We start from the raw sequence: 22,825 nt of genomic DNA on the forward strand, positions 1-22,825 counted from the left end.
CTTGTGTATGAAGAAATTTTCAGTGGTTGTTTACCAATTAAGAACTTGTAGAACTACATTTAGGTAAACTGATGTAAAAATGTATGGACAGCACAAGGCCATGAAGATATGAAACACTCAGAATAACAGCCAGATGTAATAATTATTAATTTTAAAGTCTGAGATTAGCAAAATTAATCACACAGTGTGGAAAGACTTCACAAGTAGATAAGAAAAAATATATAAGGAAATCAGATGAGGCTGCACTGCATTAGCTGCTCTCTGTGATAGCTCATCAGGTTAGCTTTTACCAAAGGAGTCAAAGTATGCGTGTGTAGTAGCTGAAACATTATAAACAAGCAGGAAGGTCCTGCTGGGAACATAGGGAAAAAAGCTCTCAGATTTCCCTGGATAAGCTTAGAGAAATGTTTGGGGATATGTTCCCCTGTTGAGTTCAATAGCAAAATAAGTATTAAACAGCCAAAAGCATGACATCAGCAAGGGAGAAAGACAAGAGGTAAAAAGCCTCTACAGCAGCAGATGTACTGTGCTAGTAATAAAAATTACAGCACTGGATCTAATGGTCATTACTGGTGTGTTGCCATTGCATTGAGGTAGATTTTAAAAGTATTAAATTGAGCACAGGACAACAGTGAAGATCAGGGACATTCTGTTGATGACTGTAAGGCAAGAGAAGGGAAGGATACTTTCCTGTTGCTGGCCAGTGTTTAGTAATTTCTAAATAAATAAATAAATAAATAAGAAACTGCAGTCTTGTCTGTCTGCTGATAGAAGCAGCTCCTCCTATAGCAATACTACTTTTGAAAAATTTTATAAACACGTATTTCTGTCAGTAAAACAGACTGCCAAGATCAACTAAGAGCAAATACTAGGGACGAAGTCATCCCTTGTCACTCCTTGGTCCTGAGGTTCTGTCCAATCAGATTTTATATCCTGGGCTTCCATCTATATTTTTTTCTTCTGCCTAATTAACTTGAACTGCTTAACAAGCTTTATGCATGACTTCACATTTCTGGCATAAATCTCCTAATAATATCAATACTGCATGTTACATTTCTCCAAAGAATGGTAAGAGAAGAGCACATGACACATTTTATTCATAGAAGGAAGACATCTGAGACCAGGAAGGGCACTAGACTAGCGCTTTCTCTAACTGTGGGTCATAAATTCCTTGGAGGTCATACTATACTTACTCCAATTTTAACTCTTCCCAGAAAACTTCAAATTACCTTTAATTCCCAGAAATGGTTGAGCACCTTCAAAACTGAGGAAGTTAATAAGCATAGGTTTTTTTTTCACTTTCCTGTCCTGGAGGAACTGGTTAATACTGACTGGAAGAGATCACTCAAAACCAGAAGAGCTGAAAGAGCCTTTAACTTTCAGAAAGTTGTTTAAATGTAATCATTAAAGATCTGGGGAGAGATGAGACGGAGCCATTGTTCCACAGCCATTTCTCTTGGCAACTGTGTCTTTCTGGGGATGCTCATGCCTTTTATGTCCCTGGCTGTTTCCTTCCCCTGAACACACATTTGGTTGTGCTGGTATAATTCCACTCACTGCACAGTTCTTCTGGGAAAAAGGTTATAACTCCCAGGTTAATAACAAGCCTCCCCGTAAGGGGAGATTATTTTAAAAATAGATCAGTAATCTATCCGTTTCATCATGCAACCCCATAAACAGCCATAGGAGCAAACAACAGGGACAGAGTAAACTTAAGCAGAATGTGCTACTGACTCACTGCCTCAGGACACAGTGGGAATGGAACTAGGGAGCACAAAGACAAGGACTAATTACTAACTAGAACACCAATCTGGAAGATAGAATGACAGAGAATGACAGGAAACGACTGCACATATACAAGGTAGAGAAGGACAGGTTAAGTCAGCAACCAGAAAAACCAAAAAAACTCTTTATTTGATGCAAATGAAAGCAATGAGACATTGGCAGAATTGTTTCCAAAATAATGTTTTCCAGTGTTTTCCATGAGGTCTTTAAGAGAACCATACATGATTAAGGTATTGAAGCTTGCAAGGACAGAACTACAAGACCAAGCAAATACAGAAGCATTGATTAAATGCAGAGGGAGGAGAGAAAGATTACATAAAAGGAAAACAAAAACGTCTTTTCAGAGTTGAGGGAAGAAAAAGTTGGAAAGCTAATCAACTCTCCTTTTAACTATCAAGTTAGAACAAACCACAATGAATGTAATATTATAAATGAATACCTATTTCTCTGGAGAATAACTAAAGGAGTGTAAAATATGCAAATGACAGCACAAGTCAGGAATATTTAGTCCTTAACATACCTCTCCTTTATATTACCTACTGCCAGAGGGAAAAAAAAAAAAAAGGCCTGGGGAAGCACCCTTCATCCTCAGAGGCACTGAGGAGGTCAACTCAATAGTCTGCATCCCTTCCATGTACAGATCTCCAGCTGTTTTTACAGGAAGGGCTAAGTACTCACTGACAGAGTTTAAACTTCCTAAGAATAGCAGAAAAAAAATTGCATATGCATTACATTTAAAACCCATTAATCTCAAAAATTATAAGTTCTTACAGTTGTACAGACAAGCATTCAAAAAATATCCCAGACTTTCTCTGTCTGTAGTCATCCTGTGCAATGAATGAAGCAAGGTCTCAATAGCTGGTGAATATAAGGGGAGGAATGATTAAACATGATTGTGCACTTGAAGATAGCATCATAATATTTGTGTAGAAGTATACAGTATAAGTATTCCATCCCTCCTACTTTTTACTGTAAATAAAAGTTTTTCTACCATACTATTCTTACACATGAACTGTATCCATTTTGAAAAAGGGAAAAGAAGGAGGGGAAGAATTATGGCAAATTGCTATTTCAGTGAGCTTTGTCTAAGAAAATTAAGAAAGTAAAAATTAAGTAAGAAAATTAAGTACAGCTTCTTTGTAAAATTGGAATATTGATCAATCAACAGGAGATGCAAAGATAAACAAATGATCCACTCACTTTCAGATTCTGCTGCTTCTAAGCATGAAGCAGTTTGTTTTTTTCTTGCTGAAGAAACCCATTTCTGAGTGTGATATTCAGACAAGTCAAGCAATTTGGCTCTGCTTGTTTATTTAATACATTTACCGGTGTGCTGCCATTTTTTATTATGATGCAGTGTATTTTAAATATTGACCAGAGTCTCACTTTGTTCAGAGAGGCATCCTTTTTTACTTTATGCATCAAAAGAAGTTAATGAATGTGAAATGGTCAAATAATCTTGTAAGCTGCCCAGAAAAAAAAAAAAAAAAATAAACCAATCATAGCTATAAATTGAAAGGATTAAAGATATTGCTTCCCTCATTGCAGCATATGAATGATGCAGAGCTCTTTTTTATTCTATGCTCATATACCTCTCTCCATAAAGCATGATAAGCACTGCCATAATATAGCAATATTGGAAAACTTTTGAAAATAATACTATGGCAATACATAATAACCTACTTGGCCAATATAAAATAATGCTTTAATATATAAGAAATGTATTCACAGTTCACCTGTATTAGCTACTACGTTTTATGTTGCATAAAATCAGCTTTGTTTGTACTGCTAACTTGCCCTATAGAAAAAGTTAATGGATTGCCCCCAAAATAATTTTTCTTTTACCTTAAGACAGTTCAAATATCTGTATGACCGAAATTAATTTACTAGATTAAAGTAATCTTCAGCATAAAGAAGCACAGCATATCCAGTTCTGCCTAGTGATGTGAGCTGCCTCTTTACAATCTACTTCTAAGCCAGAACAACAGAGGACTGTTATGCCAGAGGGAATTCCTTCCCAGAGGCTGATACTTGGCAGTGCAGTCCCCATACTGATGCTTAACAGAGCAATAGGAAGCAATTTAAGCAGGTGTGTCTCAAGGTGTAATTCAATTTTGCACTACCTGCATGCATATTCTTGTGACTTTCACCTCTAGCAGTGTACACAGCCCTACTGTTTAAATGTGATTTGTCTTGTTCCACAGCAAAAGTCGGGCTTAAAAATTAAAAACTTAGCAAAACGAGATGTATAGCACAAGCAAACAAAGCATTGAAAACAAATTGAAAAGCAAAAAATATAAAACAAATAAAACACCTAAAATATTGTTCTAATCTGTGTTTATAACTGTTTGATTCACATGCCTCTTGTATATTTCTTTCAATGTGCTCTTGCTCAAAGGCAATAATCATGATTTCCAACCCTTCCCTCTTAATGAGGCTCCTCCAGAATAATGACATAGGTTTAAACACCCCAAGGAGTTTCAGCTGCAGTCAAAAACCTTGTGTATAAAAATTGTTTTAACTTTGCTTTTGTAATAATCATATTGCCTAATCCAGGCTCTTCATTTGGTGGTCTTCAGTTCTGGTTACATATTTCAATACCTTAATGATAAATATTCTATCAAACAGTGGATATAAACAGAAGCTGCTATGCATCTGACCTCTGGTATATTAACAGCTTCTCACAGAGATCTCATTTTCTATCATAGGTACAAACACACATCCATAAAAAGTGACCTGCTTGGTGCATCTGAGAGTAAATTCTTTCCCTCCCCATTAGACTCCTTTGACATGGTACCTTTTGCCAGAAGAAGCTTAAAGTAGTTAGGAGAAGAATTTCTGTTATCTAGCAGATTGCCAAATCAACAGCTAAACCTTTGCAATTCCCTGAGATGTCAAGGAAATTAAGGAAAGAAATTTTAATATTCAGTACTCACACCAACTATTCTATCACCAGTTTTATTATACTGCAGACAAAATAAAATTTCCACCAAAATTTGCAGGACAGGATCCTGAAACAGTACAGGAATCAGAACATCCAAAGAAAGGTGCCTGAACATTCAGTTTTACAAAGAGTAAATACACCGAAACTGTTCTCCTTCAATATCAAATAACCAGTTTTCTGCCATCTGTCATAATAGAACTTGAGAAAAGAAATGGGAAATGAGGAAGAGGAGCATAACTGGCAAGAAATTAAATAATAATGGAGAAATAGCAATAGAAAAAAAAAAAAAGTGGCAGATTAACAAAAAATCCACCCTAGAGTGAGGAAGAAAAGAAAGAAGTAAATTCAGACACTGAATCATTGGCATCCTGACCCACTAAAGGGGCTAGCTTTTCTACTAGTTTTTAATGGAGTAATTTCCCACAATAAGTTTAAACAAAGAAATACATCACTTTTCCTTACAAAACATACCAGATTTATTATATAAAGTGTTATCAGATGTGGAGAGAACAATGTATATGGCATTGAGCAATGTAGGTGACGGCTACCTAGTAACATCTCTTTCAGACTGATTTCTCAGATAATTTCAGGGTTCCAATGGCCTATTCTTGTCATGTCAGGGTCTTCAGTCTTTTGTCAAATATTGAAGGAATTGCTGCCAAGTTCTCCACTCTCCATTTGTCTATTTGTCTCTGAAGGGTTATTGACTTTGTTTCTGTCTAAGTGTTCTTCTAAGATAAAACCCTAGAGGTCTTTTGGTTAAAAAAAAAAAAAAAAAAGACTGAGCAGAAGTTTCTCAGTTTTCATTTATAGATATAAAAATAAAAATATTACTGTTTTGCATGCACATGGTTTTTGACTGTAGTCTTATCAATTGCCAGCTGTGTAGAGCTAGTTGTGCACACAAAGGTCAGTATCTATAGCTATTCATAATACAAGCTTTGTTCTAAACACGAATTGTTAATAGGTGGAAAGCACTGGTTTGATTTGAATATCTCATTTCTTCTCTTCCTTTCCAAACATCTCATTCTCAGATGGAGATTTTCATTATGTTTAAGAGCATAATTTATTCTGAGGATGCATACTCTTAATTTAATTTGGAAGGTTTGAACTTTTCCATAATTCATGGAACACAGGTGATTTCTTAGCTGTTAGAAAATGAAAAACAATACCGAACCCAGCATGACTTTACTAAAAATACCCTTGAGGGCCCCTTGAAGGTGCACTACAACTACCACAAATATAAAATTTAGAACTACCTTAAAATAGACCCCCCAAAAAAGTATTTGTCACACAAAACAGCAAAATACAACCACTTGTAAATTGACCAGCCAAAGAAATGCAAGAAAAAGCTTCATTTTCTGGAACAATGTGAAACATTTGTGGCTCCCACCGGAACTAAAATCTGGTCAGAATTCAGGAAAATATATTTAGTACTGATATCAGATCAGTATCACTAGACTCCAATGAAGATAAAAGCCTCTTACTAAAAACATAAATTACCTCTTACCATCAAGATTCCAAGTTATATTAAAACAACATACTTAGGTTCCCCTTCCTACAGTGAAATGGCATTTCCAACAACAGTTCACATGAAACACAATATAAGCAGTGAATCAGAGACTGAAACATCAATTCATTAAGTTTCCTCATTCTCATTAAGTGTAGGGGTTGAGAAGTTCAAGCTTTATTTGTATGTTGCAGATGAAGATATCACAATGTCATCTCAGCTTATTTCAGTTTCTTTCCATATTTGCCCTGAAGGGTTGTAACGTTTTTAGAAACAACAAATCAAGGAGGGAACCTTTCCTCCTTGGTTCCCTTAGTACCTGCACCAAGAAGTTATCTTCAGTGTGCTTCAGACATTTCCTGGTCCTGTTTGTGTTCACTGTATTTGTGTTCACTGATATTCCCAGTTGACATCTGGAAATTTAAAACTACTCACAAAGTCAGTAGACCAAGAGATATTCCTTAATTCCTTGCAGAATAATTCAGTGGTGTCATTGTCCTGGCTGGATGGCAGACTCCCAAAACAACATCCGCTTTATTTACTTTCCCTTTCATCCTTATCTAAAATCTCTCAACCATGTTTCCAACTGTTAAGCACCATACAATACAATTAATCCCTTACATACAGCCCCACCCCCATCCCCCCACCCATCCTGCCTATCTCTCACGAAGAGTCTATAGATATCCATCATGGCACACCAGTCAGAGGACTCATATCACCAGGTTTCACTTATGCCAGTTCTGAAACTGGGCCAAACCCTCTAGTTCCTCTTGTTCATTCCTCATGCTGTGGGCATTAGTATAAAGACATTTCAAATGTGCTCCAGTGTACTCAGTACACCCTGGAGTAGACTGAAGGACCTGGCTAGCACACCATCCCTCATTTCTTCTACATAATAGAAAACCAAATCACATCTGGACAACCTTGGTTGAATTGATTACAACATTTTGAGTAGAAGAGTCTTGAAAGGCAGATTGTAAATGGAAACAATCACCATTTGTACAAATGCAAGAGGCAAGACCTATATTTACTCTCACTTTCCTATATCAAAGCTTTCTTCTGTCACAAAGGCACTTATAACTTCTCCCAGGTGTTTCTATTCTTTTCGTAGAGGGAGGCTTCAGACTCTCTACCACAGCTACAGGTTATACGATGACGTAACTCTCAGTAATGTTATCTGAGAGCAGATTGGCCTGCTTCCTGGCAGCTGTCAAGCCTGGTGAAGCATGGAAGCAATTTGTGAATTGCAGCAGTGGAATCTCTGAATGGTTTTAATTAATGAATTCCAGAGAGCTGGAGGGAACTCACCAGCAACAAAAAGGAAAGTATCTCCTAGAGACATTTGAAAGCACAACCTAGTACTCAACCAGCCAAAACATCTATACTCCTCAGAAAAGAAAAAAAGCTTTCCTAATTAAATTATGTTTCCTGCTTTTTTGATATCTCATAAGATGTAGGAATAGATCCTTATGACAAATTTTTAATCAAAAATCCTCTTTAATTTTCCACCAATGTGATTTTCCATTCTTAATATTCTTACATTCTGCATGTATTAAGGCACACTAATAAATGAAAGCAGAAAGTCAGCCTGTAAGATATTTCATAAAGTAGCATGGGAAATGATTTGTTTAGGATGAGTGGACAAAATCTGTTTATCCAGTAAACTTAATTTTTTGCTGAGGACCAATAAACTGGGGAGGGACTTTTTACCAGGGTGTGTAGCAATAGGATGACAGGTAATGGTTTCAAGCTGGAAGGGGGTGGATTTAGCCTCCAAATTTCCCCCAACAGAGGGACAGGAGTTGAAACTTAGCAGTTTTAAGAAGCTCTTGAAAGACTTTCAGGAGACTCTGTATGAAGACTCAAACAACATCAAAGATATGTGCTCTCATTTCCTGCCGTTTTTTTGCCATGCATTCCAACTATGATATCCCTGGAGCCTGCAAAGCTGACTGTATAACAATATCCTAGAATGGATTACCTTTTCAGTAGGTTTACTGTCTTGGGACATGATGCTTCTCCTCATTTGCCAAACTAGCTCTGGACCTTTTCATCCTACTAGCCCATTGGAGACTGTTCAACACAGCTGCCTGGACCCCCCAACAGCATTCACCCTGCAGAAGAAACAGATATTGAAAAACTGTGAGGCAGCAGATAAATATTCTAGAGACAGAATTGGACGACATTGGGAGATAACCACTACAGTAGACTAAAATATGGTATAGAGCTGTCATTACATTATCTGAGAAGGAAGAGGAGTTGCAGGACTACAGTTTCCTTTCCAAGTACTTCTATGCATAATACAGCTGCTGAAGGAATCTCAGGAAGACTCTAAGACACTATAAGACTCTATAAGCAGAGATTTCAAAAGCAGCAATTAGTCAATAGTGTGATCACCTAATCTTGCACATGAAATCACCTACCCTTGCTTATTGGAAAAGCCTATATTTTTGCATGATTAGTAGTAACAGGAAGGGGGTGCTGTATTTCTCTAATGAGTAGCTTCACCACACATGATACATGGGATGGTGGTAGAAATTAAGTCTTCTCCTGTCATTAGTGACAGTGAAACACAGACACCTCTTGACAGCCAGGTAAACTTCCCAGCACTGGAAATTTCCTTAATTTAGAGTCTTACATGCACATTGAGTTAAAAATTAAAACTGGATGGAAGTTTAAAAACTAACTACCCTGCTGAACAGTTTTCAAGTTTTAACCTGGATATCTTGCACCAAATTCCTATTTCAGTCAATGAATAAATAAATATTAGAAAAAATAGTCATACATATATCTTGAAAACACAGGAATGACATATAAAAAATTATTTATGTCAAATCTTTTAAAAACATTGCTCATTTACTAAAGAAAAATAAAATCTCTTGTCTCTTGTTTATGACAAAAGATGATTGAGTAAATGACTCCAGATAACCCATAAGTCACTGGTTTTGTTTTTCAGCAACCTGTCTGCTTTCTATTCCTTTGGCTGCCTAGCAAGCTCCACAGAGGTTTCTTACTCTATGCTAGTTCTGGAGAATTTTTGTTTCTATATTTATGTATGAAAAAATTTATAAGAAGTATACAGAAAAAAAGACCTGTTTGTTTCTTTTTTCTATGTTCCTTCCTTCTAACACTGGGCTCCAAACACGTCATCTCAGTGTCTCATTGAAGGACACAGTTCTTGGTTTTGCAAAGAGAGGTACCTATCTCCTAGAAATCTCTTGGGAACTAAACAAATCCCACTCTCCATGAGACTAAAGGTCTGTATGAAGTTCCTGATGTAACAGGCACTGATATTTTTGCTCTCCCTGTTGTTTTAATTGGTTCATAAGCTTTTTCACCCTGAAATACTAGGATTTTTTTTTTCTCATATGGTTAGCACAAAATTGAGGATGCCACAGAAAACATCCCTGTGTTACACAAAAGAATACTTATTTTCTTGCCAATTTTATTCAAACAGCTCCTTGCAAAGTGTGATCATGATTTCACATGCTCTTCAATGTTAAACTCAACTTTCTGAAATTAAAGCTAATGAGGACTACCAGAAAAACAGACTTACATATCCGTTTTCTCACTTCCTTTTTTGAAAAGTCTGTTTTTAGTAAGTTCAAGATCATGTCAATTCACAACAGAGGAGAAATATTTTTTTCATGCATTTTTATAAAAAATTCTTTTAAAAGGCTTTCCTACAGAATTAATAAATGGGGATTGTGCCAGAGCAGCTACTAAAGAAAATTCTAGTTTGCTAGTTTTTGCAAACAAGCAAAGACTAGAGAAAATGAAGATATATGGAAAAATAAGTTGCAAGTAGTCCAATCCTAAATTTCAAAGACTATAATTAGGTACTAAATATACTATCTTTACACTGGAAAATCTCGCCTGCTGTGCACTTATGCTTTCAAAAGAACAGGTATACCCAGAAGATGGATTTTGGCCATCTGTTCCTCAAAAGAAAAGAGACAGATGCAACGTGGCTTAGTTTTCTGGATATGGACTGCAATAAAGTGAAATGTTAGTGAAGGTTTAGCAAAGGGCATTACAAGAAAAATGAAGTTTTGCACGAAAAAAATGAAAGGAACATTATTGTTATCATAGAAGTATAATCTTTGATCGAATATCTAATCAAGGAGAATTGCAAAAAGTCTTTTGAAAACAATCAATAGTAGTAATCCAATGCTTAGCTCCTCATTTCAAGTGCACTGATGCCAGTAACTGACCAAAATTTGGTCTAAAATTTCTAAATATTTCTAAACATTTATTATGACAGTAAATTACATCAACTCATTGAAGTCCTATTCAGAATTTAGTAATTGTTCTCAAACCAGTTATTTTTTTATAAACTACAAAGGGATGAAAAAGCTGCAGTAAAAAAAAAAAAAGACTTATCAAAGAAAAAACAAATGTAATGACATGTTACCATAATGACATAGTAAATAAATAAGCGTGAGAGAAAAAACAGCTACACAGTTCCTGTTTTTTTGTTTTTGTTTTTGGGTTTTTTTTCTAATAAATACCACTAACAGGGTAGTATTCAGATGCCAAAAGAATGGAGGTTATTTTAGACACTCTGTGTTACTATGTCTCGTTTCTTGTAGATCCTACATCTTATCTGCCTGCAGCTGTGGAAATGTTGGATAAGATGTGAAATAGCATTAGATGCTTTTTGGTTTTTTTAATGAATCCAAATCACTTGCAAGCTGTTAGCAAAAATGTGTATGATCTCTGAGTATTTACATATAAGGTAACAAGGGTAAAGTTAATAAAACAGGAAAATTGCAATATGCTGTGTCCACATAAGACTTTCAACAGTCCCAGAGGGTACAGAGAGAAAATGCTACTCCACTTGTTCAAAGAAATATGTCTTTATATAAGTTCTGTACTGCCAGTAAATATGAAGATATTTACTTAAGTCTCACCTCTGAATAACTACTGCTTCACAATGCATAAAACTAGCTACAGGTGTTTTCTTGGTAATTTGAAAAGGTGTTCTTGCCAGTTTTAATTTGCTTTGGTTGATATATTCTGCTATTTCAGAGCTCTATTTTATTTTATATACTTATCAGAATATAAACCTTCTACACTAAGGAATAGGCCAAACCTCCACAAACATTGCTTATTTATTGCAAGGTCTTTACTAAATTTTTTTCCTGATCTTTTATCTTTGTGAAATCCTGTGCAAGGATTATTTTCCTGCATGAGACCTATAATTTCTGTGTAATACTGAACTTCTCATATTTCTTCTTTCAAGAACGGAAACAAAACAAAAGATAGTCGCATGACTGGCATGCTAACATTTTTATACTTCTGCATTTGAGTTAAGCAGGTGCAGATAAGGTAATTCTGCATGGCTATCTCCCTAAAATTAGTTGAGTTAAGGTGTAAGTACCTAGAATCATATAATCAGGTTTTTTTATGTCATCTGCTACAGCCAAGAAATTCACTCACATCCTTAGACTATTGATTGGAAATGTCAATAAAAAAGTTAATCTACATTGAACCAATCTTCTAGACTATTTATCTCACTCAGCCTAAGAAAGCTGTGAGTGATTCATTTCAGAGCAGCAGTACAGTGTGAAAAACAGCTTTAGTGTCTTTTTACGTGATTCTCTCTGTGTGTTTAACACAAAATGTTATTAAGAATATTCCCCATTGCCAATATTCCCCCATTTTATGATCAGTTTTGTTGACTACTAATAATAGTCTTCAGATACTCATTTGACAAATGGCTGTTAAATTCATTTATTTACTGTGAAAAATTTGACCTGTTTTGTCTATCTATAAATATGCTTCACTTACGTGGTGAAATTACTGTGTGGGACATCTCTTGCGTAATTCCAGTTCCACCCAAAAGGAGTGATGCCCATATCACAACTGTACATCTCATTATAAAACTCACACCTACATGGCCATTGCAATGATATGAATTCTTGCTAAACTGACTGAATGACTACCATAGAGTAATAGGCAAAATAGTTTACTTTTATGATATTACATATATTGCCCCATAGTCATGCATGAAACGTTTACAGAATTTGTATATTTGTGGTGAAGTACACATTTTAAGAAGAATACTAATGAAGTGTTAAGATGTAGTAATGTCAATGTCAGATAGCAACATCCTCAGATACTGGTTTTAGATAAAATCCGTATTGCGTCTAATGGAACTAAAATATAATTTTCATCCTATAGCAATTTACCATACTGTCAATATATCATCATATGCAATGGATAGTGAGAGAGTCCAGCTGAGTGCTATGAAGATGATTAGAGGACTGAAGCATTCTTCTTCTAAGGAAAGGCTGAGAGACCTGGGTCTGTTTAGCCTGCAGAAGACTGAGAATGGATCTTATCAATGCTTATAAATCTAAAAGGAAGGTGTCAAGAGGATGGGGCCAGACTCTTTTCAGTGGTGCTCAATGACAGCACAAGGGGGAACAGGAACAAACTGGAACACAGGAAGTTCCATCTGAGCATGAGGAAAAGTTCCTTTAAGGGTCACAGAGCACTGGAACAGGCTTCCCAGAGAGGTTGGGGAGTCTAATTCTCTGGAGATATCCAAAACGCACCTGGAAACAATCTTGTGCAACCTGCTCTAGGTGAACCTGTTTTAGCAGGAGGATTGGACTATACTATCTCCAGTGGTCCCTTCCAACCCTTACCATTCTGTGATTGCGTGATGCAAGATCAGTGACCCTAAGCTGATCTGGAAATAAATTCTAGACTTTACAGTCTAGGTTAGACATTGTTCATGAGATTATTTCAAAGACCAGAAACTATTTATAGATACTAGATACTATACATTGATTACTATCCTGGAATACATCCCAGAAAACTACTCTTATGTTCTACTTAAGAGAATACTCAAAGCATTAATACCTTTTGAACAGATTTCAATAATAGATTTAAGCTCAATGAAACCTACAGTAGTCTAAAACCCTCCTTGGGTTTGCCTCTTGGTTGCCTAGTCATACATCAAGAAGAATGAAGAGAAGACCTCACTGAGCTTTACCACATCTTCAGTGGTTTGAACCTCCTGAAAATACTGTTATGAATATTACCAAAATTATTATAGGCTATAAGCATCATCACTTTTTCAATTTCTGTTTGAAATTTATTACCTTGTGTGAATGCAGTTGTACAGGACTGTCCTGCACAGGAACTCGTGGAGCAATCTCTCGATGGAACAGAAAATTGTGCTGTAGACCTGCTTAACTTGTCTGGCAGCCATGGGTTCAGAACACACAGTGTAAAATAATTTCTGGACCATACTTTATTCTTATATTCAGTAATATAAGGAAATCCACAATAGCTGTGCTTAAATCCTGAGTGCAAAGAATAAGAACAAAAGAATGCATATAGGAACAAAAAGTTATAGCACTTCCCAAACCATTCAAACCACTAATTCCAATCATAATCTACATGCAGCAAAATGTCAGCAAGGTATCAAAGTACTAAAGAGGGAACCTGACTTTTGCTATAAAAATGTCTCTATACATGTGAAACTTAAAACATAAAACCTCATTATTTTCCTCCTTTCTTTAAATGTGCTCCAGAAATAAAATTTATTCCTTGGCTGAGATCCAGTATAACAAAGCCAAGTTTCAACTTGGGAAGCAGATCTTTGTACCCCTAGCAAAAACCTCTAAAAAGCACAAACCCAACAAACTATGTTGCTATCAGACTTCAGAAATATAAGTTCAGCAGAAATAATGTTTGAGATATATTTTTGTCTAAGATTGGGTTTCGTGGTTAAGAGATCTGTTAAAATTCCCCCAACCTGTGGTCCAGAACTCACAACTGGTGAGTTACAGCAATGGAGCTCCTGATATAGTCACATGGAGAGAAGTGATTCCATCACATCCAGCTCTCCATCTATTTTCTTGGCATATGTTGCATGTAATTATCTCCAAAGTCTGCATTTTTCTAAATCTAGATCATGCAACCCAGTCATGAGGTGAAAACTCATATTCTGCCAACTTGCAAGTGAAGAGAGCAGCTAGAATACTTGAAATGCAGAACCATAAGCTGTGATGCAATCTCAGTGTTCAATGACATTCAGGACTATTTTGTTGCTGTCAATAATTTTAATAAAATTTGTGAAAACCTGGAAATGGCAATGCTGTTGCCTTTCAATTCATGTTTATTCATTAGAAAATCAGTATTAAGCAAAGAAAATTAACATATAGGTCTGGAAAACAGAACGAGATAGAAACTTGCAGTCCCCTTAGTTTCTATGCTAAAAGAAAAAACAAGTGCAGAGAAAGAATATCACATATATAAACACTCATTCAGTTCTTTGCTTATCAGCTAAGGAAGTCAAGAGAAATGCCCTTATACAAAACTGATGTTTGCTCTATTAGAAAAGGAGAACAGAACATTTAATAAGCATCTCTGAGGAACTGATAAAGGATGACTGTAGTTATCTGCATCAGAGGCATAGACAAGAGGCTTCTCTCTCATTGCTAATGCCATAAACTACCCAATCACTCCATCTATAATGACACCCATAGGAAAAAAATTGGGAGCTAAAACTTTTTTTTTTCTTTTTTTTTCTTTATTTTTTCTTTATTTTTTTTTTAAATGCCATATTCCACCTATTTCCAAAACATATGGCATTGGGAGTTTCTTCCTCTTAAATATATGTATATATGTAAATATGTAAAATAGTTACTAAGGAACTATCAGGAAAAAAATTATATATTCATAACTCAGCTGATCCCTCACTGGTTACATCTTTCAAAGGCTCAGAATTGCTATTATCTAGAAAAATTATTTTACTTTAAGTGAAAGAGTTTTCTCTTTTTGTAAAAGGAGGATGCAAGTTTTATGTTGTGTCTTTGTTAAGTTCCAGACGATCACAGACAGCGGCACAGCAACAAATTTAACTTCCCTGAGTAGCCACAAATATGTTAAAAAATAAAGCATATCTGGGCTGTTACCTTGACTGACTTTTTCTATGCATGAATGATATTTCCAGAAATGAAATCACTATTAAGTTAGTCCATTGGCTTATTGATTTTTTTGTATCACACATACAGGTGATGGTTCCTATTACCACCCTAAGAAATATATATAGCACAGAAACATTTTGTTGTAGCACTGCCAGGACAGGGTTATTTAAGCAAATGAAAATGTCTCCTTAAGAACTGGTTTCTTTCTGTATTCACCTACATCAGAGAGAAAGAGAGTTAATGCTATGGTCTTTTGAGTGCTTTATGCATTCTGACAAATCAAACGAGGTTTGTCAGGAGAGGCTCTAGGCAGCACGGAACTGCTGCAATTTTACATCTCATCGATTACCACAATGGGAATTGAAAACATTTCTCTGCTTTCCACATGACATAAAAAATACTGTTCCAGACCTCAGAAAAAATATGCAGGTCCTCCAGTAGAGAAAAAAATGAGGAAAAACAACTTTGTACAGCTTTGTTTCTTCATGACCTTTATGAAGGCTAATAATAAAGCAATAAGGTGACACGCAGTAAAACATGACATTCCATGAGTAGTTCTGCAATAGGCTACATGAAACAAAAGGGCAATGCAATGCCCTGAGGCTCTGGGGATATGCTTATTCTGTGGTAAGTGCATCCTGTATACTGCTGGCATTACACAAAGTATATGTCACAACAAAAAATATGTCACAACAACAAACAGTACGTCATAACAAACACTATTAAAAGAGTAAGGACCTAATAAAGGTGGTAAGAAAATTAGGTTTTATTTATTCTTATTGTTATTGTTAATTATTCACACCACCTCAGTCTTTGACTGGTTTGATGTTCTGGAGAGGTTTTCTATAAAATGTTCTGGGACTAATTCTTTTTATTGCTATTATACACAAATCTCAAGTCTTTCCTCTTCCCACATCTTCAGTAACTTGTTTTTGCTGGATCCAGCAGGTCCCATCCACAGAATGTTACCATTTTATAAGAGCTGGACTCACATTCTAAGCACAGCAAAACAATCCAAATAACACAAAATAATCTATAGTGACAGCAGTAGAAGTCTGTTCTTCTCAGAGATTGCCAATGACATGTTGTACCATGTGGTAAGTAAGCTGTGATAGTCACTGACCCTTGGAGGGTTATTAGCATTCAGTGCGAAGAGATTTTCAGCACTACAGACTTAAATTCCTAATAAAAGTGTTTACTCAGGATTAGCCCTAGTAGCTGTCAATACTCCCTAAAACCAGGTAGATGAAAGCATACTTAACACAAAAGAAGAGCAAGTCCTTAGCTACTTACTACAATCACCGTGTCAAAGCCAAATTAATTTAAAATTAAATTATCTGTATTAAAAATAAGGTCAGTTTTCTAGAAGTTCCAGTGGACTGGTCACCAAACTGGAAATGAGAAGATTGAAGTTCTGGATTTCATTGTGCCTTTCTGATATTTTAACTGTATTATACTCATATATTAATACCTCTTCCAATTCTATACATGTACATCCAATCTGGATATACTTTCAACACATACACCATATAAGCAACTATTAGTATAACAGGCAAACATAATCAATGGAGTTTGAAACAATACAAAAACTGAAAACCATGTTTCAACAAGTTAGAATCATAGAATCATGGAATCATAGAATGCCAGGTTGGAAGAGACTTCAAGGATCATCTGGTCCAAACTTTTTAGGCAGTACTATAGTTTATATGAGATGGCTCATCACCTTGTCAAGCTGAGACTTAAAACTGTCCAGTATGGTGGAATCTACCACTTCCCTTGGGAGACTATTCCAATATTTGATTGTCCTCACGGGGAAAAATTTACCTGTTGAGTCCAATCAGAATCTCCCCAGGAGCAACTTCTTCCCATTACCCTTTGTCTTCCATGTGACTCCTTGTAAATAAGGAGTCTCCATCTTCCTGGTAGTCACCCTTTCAGTACTGGGACATTGTAATAAGGTCTCCCTTAAGCCTTCTCTTCTCAAGGATGAACCAATGCAGTTTTCTCAGCCTCTTCTCATACGTCAGGTCCTCCAGTCCTCTGATCATGTGGCCCTTCTCTGGACCCTCTCCAGACTGTCTGCATCCTTTTTGTAGAGCAGGGACCAAAACTAAATGCAATGCTCCAAATGTGGTCTGACAAGCACTGAATAGAGCAGGATGATGACTTCTTTATCTCTGCTGGTGATGTCCTTTTTGATGCAGCCCAGCATCCTGTTGGCTTTCTGTGCTGCAGCACACCGTTCACTCATGTTGAGCCTGTTGTCCACCAAGGGCCCCCCCGGTCCCTTTCCACAGGGCTGCTCTTCAGCCAAGTAGATTCCTGTCTGAAGTGCACTCCTGGGTTATGTGTTTCCAGGAGCAAGACCTTACACTTCTCTTTGTTGAACTTCATAAGGTTCCTGCTGGTTCACTCCTCCAGCCTGCCCAGGTCATCCATAGAGGCTGGCTCTCCCTTCTGAAGTGTCAACCTCTCCACACATCTTGGTGTCAGCAGCAAATTTCATCAGCATGCTCTTGATCCCAACATCCAGGTCACTTATGAAGATGTTAAACAGCATTGGGCCCAATATAGATCCCTGGGGGACCCCACTTGTGACCAGTTGCCACTTTGAAGAGGAATTATTTACTATCACCCTCTGGGTACAGTCTGTCAGCCAGTTCCCCACCCACTGCACAGACCACTTATGAAGGTCATAATGAGTCAGTTTCTCCAGGAGGAGGCTGTGGGGGACCATATCTAAAGCCTTGGTAAAGTCCAGCTAGATAATGTCCACTGCTTGCCCTGCTTCAAATGAGTGTGTTACTTTGTCATAGAAGGTGATCAGGTTTGTCAAGCACGATTTGCCCCTGGTAAATCTATTTTGGCTTTTCCCAATCACATGCTTCAATTGACTTGTGACAGTCACCGGGAGGATTTGCTCCATGACTTTCCCATGGACTGAAATGAGGCCAATAGTTCTGTAATTACCTGGGTCCTTCTTTGGACCTTTCTTATAGATGGGGTGACATTAGCCTTCCTCCAGTCTTCAGGGATGTTTCCTGATTTCCATGACTTGTCAAAGATTATGGAGAGTGGCTTCTCAAAGACATCAGCAGCTCCCTCAACACCCTAGGGTAGATGGCATCCTGGCCCATCGATTTGTACGAGTCAAGCTCCTGTAATAGTTGGCACACCAACTCTTCCTTCACTGACAGCAGGTTGGTGTCTGCATCAACCTGGATTTTGGTTCCTATGGCATGGGACACAACAGCACAGATAAAGATGGAGTTGAAGAAGGTGTTGAGAACCTTTGCCTTTTCCGCATTGTTGCTGACTAGTTCACTTCTTCTGTTTAATAGTGGGCCAATATTATTCCTCTGTTTCTGCTTATGGTTAACGTATCTGAAGAACTTTTTCTTGAAGGGCCAATACCAGCTCAAGCTGAGCTTTTACTTTCCTAGGTGCATCTCTGCATGCTTTGGCAATTCCCTTGTAAGAGTCAGAGAGTTGTAGTCAATGGGGCAGAATCTGGTTGGAGGTGTGTGACCAGTGGAGTCCCTCAGGGGTCGGTACTGGGACCAGTGTTGTTCAACATCTTCATCAACGACCTGGATGAGGGTATAGAATGTACCCTCAGCAAGTTTGCTGATGACACTAAGCTGGGAGGAGTGGCTGACACACCAGAAGGCTGTGCTGCCATTCAGAGGGACTTAGACAGGCTGGAGAGTTGGGCGGGGAGAAACATGATGAAGTTCAACAAGGGCAAGTGTAGAGTTCTGCATTTGGGGAAGAAAAACACCATGCACCAGTACAGGTTGGGGGCTGACCTGCTGGAGAGCAGTGTAGGAGAAAGGGACCTGGGAATCCTGGTAGACAAGAGGATGACCATGAGCCAGCAATGTGCCCTTGTGGCCAAGAAGGCCAACGGCATCCTGGGGTGCATTAGAAAGGGTGTGGTAAGTAGGTCAAGAGAGGTTCTCCTCCCCCTCTATTGTGCATTGGTGAGGCCGCATCTGGAGTATTGTGTCCAGTTCTGGGCCCCTCAGTTCAGGAAGGACAGGGATCTGCTTGAGAGAGTCCAGCGCAGAGCTACAAAGATGATTAAGGGAGTAGAACATCTCCCTTATGAGGAGAGGCTGAGGGAGCTGGGTCTCTTTAGCTTGGAGAAAAGGAGACTGAGGGGTGACCTCATTAATGTTTACAAATACGTAAGGGGTGAGTGTCAGGGAGATGGAGTTAGGCTTTTCTCAGTGATGACTAGTGATAGGACAAGGGGTAATGGGTGGAAATTGGAGCATAGGAGGTTCAAGGTGAATATACGAAAAAATTTTTTTACTGTGAGAGTGACAGAGCACTGGAACAGGCTGCCCAGGGAGGTTGTGGAGTCTCCTTCTCTGGAGACATTCAAAACCCACCTGGATGCGTTCTTGTGTGACCCTGCTCTGGCAGGGGGGGTTGGACTAGATGATCTTTCGAGGTCCCTTCCAACCCCTAAGATTCTATGATTCTATGATTCTATGATTCTATGATTTTCAACTGGTAATGTTCCACTTTTCCAACTCTGGTACATTTCCATTTTGGTTCTGAGCAGACCCAGAAGTTCACAGTTAAGCCAAGACGATGTTTTGCTCAGCCTACTTCCCTTGCCTTTAGAGCGGATGAACTGGTTTTCCTTATCTAGGAAGAGTGTTCTTGAAAAACTCCCAGCGCTCACTTAGATCCTTTACCCTCCACGGAAGCTTCCCACGGAATCCCTTCCAACCAAGCCCTGAGCTAGCTAAAGTTTGCTGTTCTAAGATCTAAAACCTTTGTCCTGGAATTAACCTTCACTGTGCTCAGCAATATCCCAGACTCCACAATACTGTGGTCGCTGCAGTCAAGTCTGTCACTAATTGAGATATTATAGAGGTTTTCTTGGTTAGTGAGTAATAAGTCCAGCTGTACCCCATTCCTGGTTGGCACATCCAACATTTGTGTGAGGAAGCAGTCTTCTACACATTCCAGGAACTTGTTGGATGTCAGGTGAACTGTAGTGTTGTTCTTCCAGCAAATCTCTGGGTAGTTAAAGTCTCCCATAAGGACCAGGTTTTGTTGACTCAAAGCTTGCCTGAGTGACCTAACTATCACTTATCACATAAGGTCATCTTTGGAGACAACCCCTCTGATTTTGACCCTAAGGCATTCAATAGCACTAATGACACCGGGAATATCCATTCACAGGAAGGTGGATACAAAAATTAAACACAAGCACTTCCAGTGACTCCCATTAGGACATATCAGAATTTATGTATCAGGAAAAACTACATTTTCATTACAAAGAAACACCTCAATCAAAAAAAAGAAGCACAATTCAAATACTGCCAAACGGCCAATAAGAATTAAGATATTGGATACATGAGGGCGACTTGCAGTTTGATCAGTAGCAGAATAGAGAAATCTAGGAAGAGGATCCCTCTTCACCCCACTTCTAAATTTTGAGAATCTAGAAGTGTCTGCTCCCTGCCCAAGAAGGGTAGCAAAAGTCCACTTAGAAATGCACCAAATAATATTAGCCATCATTTTGAAGACACAAAAATGCAATAAATTCGGGTTAAAAATAGCCTCTTGGATTTCTTGATCACATGATACAGAGCAAGAGAAGCCAAAGAAAGTAAGACCCAGAGAAATACAGTGATGGGCCAAGCCTCCTGATTCCTGTTGAAAAAACGATTTGTTAAAATTAAGAACAAAAGTAATCTGCTATTCAAAACCAACAAGTGTTTACTTTTTCTGTAACAATAAGAATCTCATTAACAACAAACAGTGTGGTGTCCACAATGACATTTGTAACAATCACTCTCACCTACTAGTTACTGAACTGCTGAAGAGGCGTTAATTCCAACTCTAACACTAATGGAGTAATTACAATCTTTGGGTTATTTATATATTACGTTAGTACTCTGTCACCCACTATTTCATCCAATAATGCTGCTATAAAGACATAGCCCATTAAAAACTTACTGGAACACTGAACACACACAACAAGCTTCTCTAGTATTTTCTTTATTTTTGTACATGTCATCTATGTATATAAATTAAAATTTATAATAAAACAGCAAAGTTGTGAGTCACATAAGATTTAAAGGAAAAAAAAAAAGAAATAAAAGAGTACTTCTTAAACATCAATTAATTGCGACAGTTTCTAACACCAATAATTAGTTTTAGATTGGTTATTCTTCATTGTAATTGGCCAAATATATTTCAGGTTTCAACTATTCCAGATGGTCATCAGCTGTCAGGAAATGCCTGATCTGATGATAATAACCACTGTGAGTTACATAAAGAAAGCAGTGAAATTTGGGGCACATTAATTTCATTCATACAGTGCTTACACAGATCAGTGTATTGGAATATCATAGAATCAGAAAAAGTCTGAGGTTGGAAAGGACCTTTGGAAGTCATGTGGTTCAAATCTCCTGCTCAAGCTGCCAGCTTGAGTAGCCTCCAGCCCTGCACTGCTGCATGGGATTGTTCCTTCCCAGGTGCATGTCTCCATATTGAACTTCTTGAGGTTCCTGTCATCCCATTTTTCCAGCCTTTCAAGGTCCCTTTGGATGGTGGCACAACACTTGATATGCATACATAACATATTCTTGGGTAACTTGTTCAATACACTGCTAATTTTGTTTCTTCTCGTATTTTTCTGTAAATTATGAAACATATTAACATTTTGTACTTCTTTTGCAATTTACTGAATAGATAACACAGACATTATGTGATTTTTTTAGCAGAGATTGAATGTGTTTCTATCACATTACAGATAAGACAAAACACTTCATCTTATGCCAGTTAGTCTCACAATGAATATTCTTAACCTGAACACATAAAATCTTGATTATTTTTTTAAATGTCATACGATAAATGAAATATCTGTTATCTTAGCTTGGTGCTATACTGCAAGTCTAGTGGTCTAAAGGGCTGAATTATAGCCAAAGAGGGGTTTTGTTTGGTTGGTTGGTTTTTTGGATGGTTGGGATTTTTTAAAAAAGAAATTAACTAAGATATTTTTTAACTTCTGATTTTGGGTAGCCAGTGATGGAAACCTTATGGCCTGCACTTCAGGGTTACTGAACTCCCAGTGAGTTCCAAGTTATGTATAATCAGCATCTTTTGTAAATTCAGATTTTGTAGGAATTTAAACTTGGCTACTCATATACCAACACATTCAATACAGACCACTAAAAAAATGTAGAGCAACCCACTCCTTTGAAAATCATTTTATATTTCTAACCAACTTCTAAGAAGTGACATAGTCATAATTAGTGAACATCTATGAAATATTTCATAAATGGAATTCTACAGAACTCTTAAGCTTTATTATGATCTTGCCCAGTTTTTATTTGTATTTAACTCAATCTAAATAAACAAATATGAAACTTTAAATAACTTTACAATTTTTAACTTTAAAATAAAGATGCATTTCTAGTACAGATATACTGGATCTCATTTATGCTGTGTTAATGGCAGTCTCATCTATAAGCAACTGTGTCAAAGAATGTTAAAGTATCAGAGGATCACTCTGGTTGGAAAAGACCTTCAAGATCATCAAGTCCAACCACTATCATAATTCTGCCGCATTCACCACAAAACCCTGTCCCCTGGCACCACATCTGTCTC

The 22,825-nt window shown here is 37.4% G+C and overlaps 1 protein-coding gene across 12 annotated transcripts in view; it reads right to left on the bottom strand.

Moving 5' to 3' along the window:
- The window catches only part of LRRC4C (leucine rich repeat containing 4C), a 554,128-nt gene that overhangs the window by 41,785 nt on the left and 489,518 nt on the right, over positions 1–22,825 (bottom strand). For 7 of the 12 annotated variants that reach the window (XM_051620648.1, XM_051620646.1, XM_051620643.1 and 4 more), the window contains one exon: positions 8,221–8,353. The exons of 4 other annotated variants lie outside the window; for them this stretch is intronic. The gene's annotated coding sequence lies outside the window, so the exon portion shown is untranslated. Of the gene's footprint in view, positions 1–8,220; positions 8,354–21,267; positions 21,852–22,825 lie in introns of those variants that run through there. One more of the 12 variants, XR_007889608.1, reaches the window with a different exon arrangement.

The sequence above is a fragment of the Apus apus genome, chromosome 5, assembly GCF_020740795.1.
Source record: "Apus apus isolate bApuApu2 chromosome 5, bApuApu2.pri.cur, whole genome shotgun sequence".
Lineage (NCBI taxonomy): Eukaryota > Metazoa > Chordata > Aves > Apodiformes > Apodidae > Apus > Apus apus.